The sequence below is a fragment of the Triticum aestivum genome, chromosome 2A (assembly GCF_018294505.1).
Source record: "Triticum aestivum cultivar Chinese Spring chromosome 2A, IWGSC CS RefSeq v2.1, whole genome shotgun sequence".
Classification (NCBI taxonomy): Eukaryota; Viridiplantae; Streptophyta; class Magnoliopsida; order Poales; family Poaceae; genus Triticum; species Triticum aestivum.
Genome location: NC_057797.1, coordinates 223,320,530 through 223,326,586, shown reverse-complemented (window position 1 = coordinate 223,326,586; position 6,057 = coordinate 223,320,530).

The following is a 6,057-nucleotide window of genomic DNA, read 5'->3' as shown; positions in this document are numbered from 1 at the left end:
TCAATATGCAGGGGATGGAAAAGACCATTCCTGAGGTATTTGCAATGCTGAAATCAGCAGAGGTAGAAGTCAAAAAGGAACATCAAGTGTTGATGGTGAATAAAACCACTAAGTTCAAGAAGGGCAAGGGTAAGAAAGCCTTCAAGAAGGGAGGCAAGGGAGTTGCCGCACCCGGCAAGCAAGCTGCCGGGAAGAAGCCAAAGAATGGACCCAAGCCCGAGACTGAGTGCTTTTATTGCAAGGGAAGTGGTCACTGGAAGCAAAACTGCCCCAAATACTTGGCGGACAAGAAGGCCGGCAAAACGAAAGGTATATGTGATATACATGTAATTGATGTGTACCTTACCAGTATTCGTAGTAGCTCCTGGGTATTTGATACCGGTGCGATTGCTCACATTTGTAACTCAAAGCTGGAGCTGCGGAATAAGCGGAGACTGGCAAAGGACGAGGTGACAATGCGCGTCAGGAATGGTTCCAAGGTCAATGTGATCGTCGTCGGCACGCTACCTCTACATTTGCCTTCGGGATTAGTTTTAAACCTTAATAATTGTTATTTAGTGCCAGCTTTGAGCATGAACATTGTATCAGGATCTCGTTTAATTCGAGATGGCTACTCATTTAAATCCAAGAATAATGGTTGTTCTATTTATATGAGAGATATGTTTTATGGTCATGCTCCGATGGTGAATGGTTTATTCTTAATGAATCTCGAGCGTAATGCTACACATGTTCACAGTGTGAGTACCAAAAGATGTAAGATTGATAATGATAGCTCCACATACTTGTGGCACTGCCGCCTTGGTCACATAGGTGTCAAACGCATGAAGAAGCTCCATGCTGATGGACTTTTAGAGTCTCTTGATTATGAATCATTTGACACGTGCGAACCATGCCTCATGGGTAAAATGACCAAGACTCCGTTCTCAGGAACAATGGAGCGAGCAACCAACTTATTGGAAATCATACATACTGATGTGTGTGGTCCAATGAGTGTTGAGGCTCGCGGTGGCTATCGTTATGTTCTCACCCTCACTGATGACTTGAGTAGATATGGGTATGTCTACTTAATGAAACACAAGTCTGAGACCTTTGAAAAGTTCAAGGAATTTCAGAGTGAGGTTGAGAATCAACGTGACAGGAAAATCAAGTTCCTGCGATCAGATCGTGGAGGAGAATACTTGAGTCATGAGTTTGGCACACACTTAAGAAAATGTGGAATAGTTTCATAGCTCACGCCGCCTGGAACACCTCAGCGTAATGGTGTGTCCGAACGTCGTAATCACACTCTATTAGATATGGTGCGATCTATGATGTCTCTTACTGATTTACCGCTATCTTTTTGGGGCTATGCTTTAGAGACTGTCGCATTCACTTTAAATAGGGCTCCGTCGAAATCCGTTGAGACGACACCGTATGAATTATTGTTTGGGAAGAAACCTAAGCTGTCGTTTCTGAAAGTTTGGGGATGCGATGCTTATGTCAAGAAACTTCAACCCGAAAAGCTCGAACCCAAGTCGGAAAAATGCGTCTTCATAGGATACCCTAAAGAAACTATTGGGTATACCTTCTACCTCAGATCCGAAGGCAAGATCTTTGTTGCCAAGAATGGATCCTTTCTAGAGAAGGAGTTTCTCTTGAAAGAAGTAAGTGGGAGGAAAGTAGAACTTGATGAAGTATTACCTCTTGAACCGGAAAATGGCGCAACTCAAGAAAATGTTCCTAAGGTGCCTGCACCGATTAGAGAGGAAGTTAATGATAATGATCAAGATACTTCTGATCAAGCTCCTACTGAAATTCGTAGGTCCACAAGGACACATTCCGCACCAGAGTGGTACGGCAACCCTGTCTTGGAAATCATGTTGTTAGAAAATGGTGAACCTTCGAACTATGAAGAAGCGATGGCGGGCCCGGATTCCGACAAATGGCTAGAAGCCATGAAATCCGAGATAGGATCCATGTATGAAAATGAAGTATGGACTTTGACTGACTTGCCCGTTGAGCGGCGAGCCATAGAAAATAAATGGATCTTTAAGAAGAAGACAGAGGCGGATGGTAATGTGACCATCTATAAAGCTCGGCTTGTCCCTAAGGGTTATCGACAAGTTCAAGGGGTTGACTACGATGAGACTTTCTCACCGGTAGCGAAGCTAAAGTCCGTCCGAATCATGTTAGCGATAGCCGCATTTTATGATTATGAAATATGGCAAATGGACGTCAAAACGGCATTCCTTAATGGTTTTCTTAAGGAAGAATTGTATATGATGCAGCCGGAAGGTTTTGTCGATCCTAAGAATGCTGACAAGGTGTGCAAGCTCCAACGCTCGATTTATGGGCTGGTGCAAGCATCTCGGAGTTGGAACATTCGCTTTGATGAGATGATCAAAGCGTTTGGGTTTACACAGACTTATGGAGAAGCCTGCATTTACAAGAAAGTGAGTGGGAGCTCTGTAGCATTTCTCATATTATATGTAGATGACATACTTTTGATGGGAAATGATATAGAACTATTGGACAGCATTAAGGCATACTTGAATAAGAGTTTTTCAATGAAGGACCTTGGAGAAGCTGCGTATATATTAGGCATCAAGATCTATAGAGATAGATCAAGGCGCCTCATAGGTCTTTCACAAAGCACATACCTTGATAAGATATTGAAGAAATACAATATGGATCAGTCTAAGAAGGGGTCCTTGCCTATGTTACAAGGTGTGAAATTGAGCTCAGCTCAATGTCCAACCACGACAGAAGATATAGAAGAGATGAGCGTCATCCCCTATGCCTCAGCCATAGGTTCTATTATGTATGCCATGCTATGTACCAGACCTGATGTAAACCTTGCCGTAAGTTTGGTAGGAAGGTACCAAAGTAATCCCGGCAAGGAACACTGGACAGCGGTCAAGAATATCCTGAAGTACCTGAAAAGGACTAAGGAAATGTTTCTCGTTTATGGAGGTGACGAAGAGATCGTCGTAAAGGGTTACGTCGATGCTAGCTTCGACACAGATCTGGATGACTCTAAGTCACAAACCAGATACGTGTATATTTTGAATGGTGGGGCAGTAAGCTGGTGCAGTTGCAAGCAGAGCGTCATGGCGGGATCTACATGTGAAGTGGAGTACATGGCAGCCTCGGAGGCAGCACATGAAGCAATTTGGGTGAAGGAGTTCATCACCGACCTAGGAGTCATACCCAATGCGTCGGGGCCGATCAAGCTCTTCTGTGACAACACTGGAGCTATTGCTCTTGCCAAGGAGCCCAGGTTTCACAAGAAGACAAGGCACATCAAGCGTCGCTTCAACTCCATTCGTGAAAATGTTCAAGATGGAGACATAGATATTTGTAAAGTACATACGGACCTGAATGTAGCAGATCCGTTGACTAAACCTCTCCCTAGAGCAAAACATGATCAACACCAGAATTCCATGGGTGTTCGATTCATCACAATGTAACTAGATTATTGACTCTAGTGCAAGTGGGAGACTGTTGGAAATATGCCCTAGAGGCAATAATAAAAGCATTATTATTATATTTCCCTGTTCATGATAATTGTCTTTATTCATGCTATAATTGTGTTATCTGGAAATCGTAATACATGTGTGAATAATAGACACCAACATGTCCCTAGTAAGCCTCTAGTTGACTAGCTCGTTGATCAACAGATAGTCATGGTTTCCTGACTATGGACATTGGATGTCATTGATAACGAGATCACATCATTAGGAGAATGATGTGATGGACAAGACCCAATCCTAAACATAGCATAAGATCGTATAGTTCGTTTGCTAGAGTTTTTCCAATGTCAAGTATCGTTTCCTTAGACCATGAGATCGTGTAACTCCCAGATACCGTAGGAGTGCTTTGGGTGTACCAAACGTCACAACGTAACTGGGTGACTATAAAGGTATACTACGGGTATCTCCGAAAGTGTCTGTTGGGTTGACACGGATCAAGACTGGGATTTGTCACTCCGTATAACGGAGAGGTATCACTGGGCCCACTCGGTAATGCATCATCAATATGAGCTCAAAGTGACCAAGTGTCTGGTCACGGGATCATGCATTACGGTACGAGTAAAGTGACTTGCCGGTAACGATATTGAACGAGGTATTGGGATACCGACGATCGGATCTCGGGCAAGTAACATACCGATTGACAAAGGGAATTGTATACGGGGTTGCTTGAATCCTCGACATCGTGGTTCATCCGACGAGATCATCGAGGAGCATGTGGGAGCCAACATGGGTATCCAGATCCCGCTGTTGGTTATTGGCCGGAGAGTCGTCTCGGTGATGTCTACATGTCTCCCGAACCCGTAGGGTCTACACACTTAAGGCTCGGTGACGCTAGGGTTGTAGGGATATGTATATGCAGTAACCCGAATGTTGTTCGGAGTCCCGGATGAGATCCCGGACGTCACGAGGAGTTCCGGAATGGTCCGGAGGTAAAGAATTATATATAGGAAGTGCTATTTCGGCCATCGGGACAAGTTTCGGGTTCACCGGTATTGTATCGGGACCACTGGAAGGGTCCCGGGGTGTCCACCGGGTGGGGCCACCTGCCTCGGGGGCCACATGGGCTGTAGGGGGTGCGCCTTGGCCTATATGGGCCAAGGGCACCAGCCCCAAGGGGCCCATGCGCCTAGAGATAAAAAAGGGGAAGAGTCCCAAAGGGGGAAGGCACCCCCTAGGTGCCTTGGGGAGAAGGGATTCCTCCCTTGGCCGCCGCCCCCCCTAGGAGATTGGATCTCCTAGGGCCGGCACCCCCCTAGGCTCCCTATATATAGTGGGGAAAGGAGGGCCTCTCAATCCACGCCTTTGGTGCCTCCTTCTCCCTCTCCAACACATCCTCCTCCTCCATAGTGCTTGGCGAAGCCCTGCCGGAGTACTGCAGCTCCATCAACACCACGCTGTCGTGCTGCTGCTGGAGCCATCTCCCTCAACCTCTCCTTCCCCCTTGCTGGATCAAGAAGGAGGAGATGTTACGCTAACCGTACGTGTGTTGAACGCGGAGGTGCCGTCCGTTCGGCGCTAGGATCTCCGGTGATTTGGATCACGTCGAGTACGCCTTCCTCATCCCCGTTCTTTGAACGCTTCCGCGCGTGATCTACAAAGGTATGTAGATGAAATCCGATCACTCATTGCTAGATGAACTCCTAGATGGATCTTGGTGAAACCGTAAGAAAATTTTTGTTTTCTGCAACGTTCCCCAACACAGCCTCCCGACATGATTCTCAAGAAATAGCAAGGCTAGATGAAGATAGTGAACGTAGCTATGTAGTTGATTACCGCATTTCCCCTACACTAGCATCGTAGGTGCTTTCTCTAACTTGGCAGCATGATATGTGGTTGCATGTTGCATATGGTGTCTAGATTGTAATTCTTCCAATCTGGTTAAACTGCACCTACTATTGTTCTTAGCTTATACATTATACCTGTTAATGTGACATGCCTTCCTGTATTTAGTACATAGTACATCTGTCTATTAAGTATGTCCTCACAAAAAACTATTGTTTTTTGTATCCCGCATAAATCAATATGACGAGACACCTTCAATATATGCAGTGTGATATTAGTTCCTTCTTTGATATGATTTATAGCACGCGCTGCTTCTAATTTGTTGAAATGCCATTTATGATGGGACACTTTTAACTTGGCAGAGTCATATTGGTTGCATCGTTCACGTGTTGTCTAGATTGCATTGCTTCTTATTTGGTGAAATGGTTTCTGCTTAGTTTACACAAACAGTTGTGAATATGCCATGTTGTCCTGTTTTTCATATTATTCCATCCTTGAATCATGTGTTTGCCTTACATCAAAGTAGTGATTGTCAGTATCATGCACGAATGAGTTCTGAAGAGTGAATTTTATTGCTTTTTTTGTCGGTTTTACTTAACAATTCAAAATCAATAAAGCGGAAGAAAGTTAGCAAGGCAGCGGATGAAGGTGCTCCTTCCAAATGGAGGGCCTCTACAGATTCTACTCCTCCATCCCCCCAAGATGATTTCCAAGACAACACATGCATAGACACTCAACGTAGCTGTGTTGGTGATGAGAACGT